This window comes from Mandrillus leucophaeus, unplaced genomic scaffold (genome assembly GCF_000951045.1).
Source record: "Mandrillus leucophaeus isolate KB7577 unplaced genomic scaffold, Mleu.le_1.0 Scaffold55, whole genome shotgun sequence".
Classification (NCBI taxonomy): domain Eukaryota; kingdom Metazoa; phylum Chordata; class Mammalia; order Primates; family Cercopithecidae; genus Mandrillus; species Mandrillus leucophaeus.
Window position 1 is genome coordinate 4,529,178 of NW_012105919.1, and position 284 is coordinate 4,529,461.

A 284-nucleotide genomic window follows, 5' to 3' on the forward strand; every position below is an offset into this window, starting at 1 on the left:
CCTGCTGAGTCCTGGGATCTCAGTCAAGGGGCGAGTTCCTAATGCCCCCTGCCATCCTCTTGCGTCTCCAAACCCTGAAATCTTTCCAAATGGGGGGTGTCTGGAGGCGTGGCTAGGAGGCAGTTTAAGCAACAGCTAAAACGGTTGCCAATTACTTTTTAAAACCATTAATTTAATTCTCCCCGAAAGTGAAGGGGAAGATGGGGAGCGGCGAATTTGGAGCCCCAAAGGGACAGGGATGGGAGACGGCCGCGGCCCGCAGCGAGCCGGAAAACCAGCGAAGG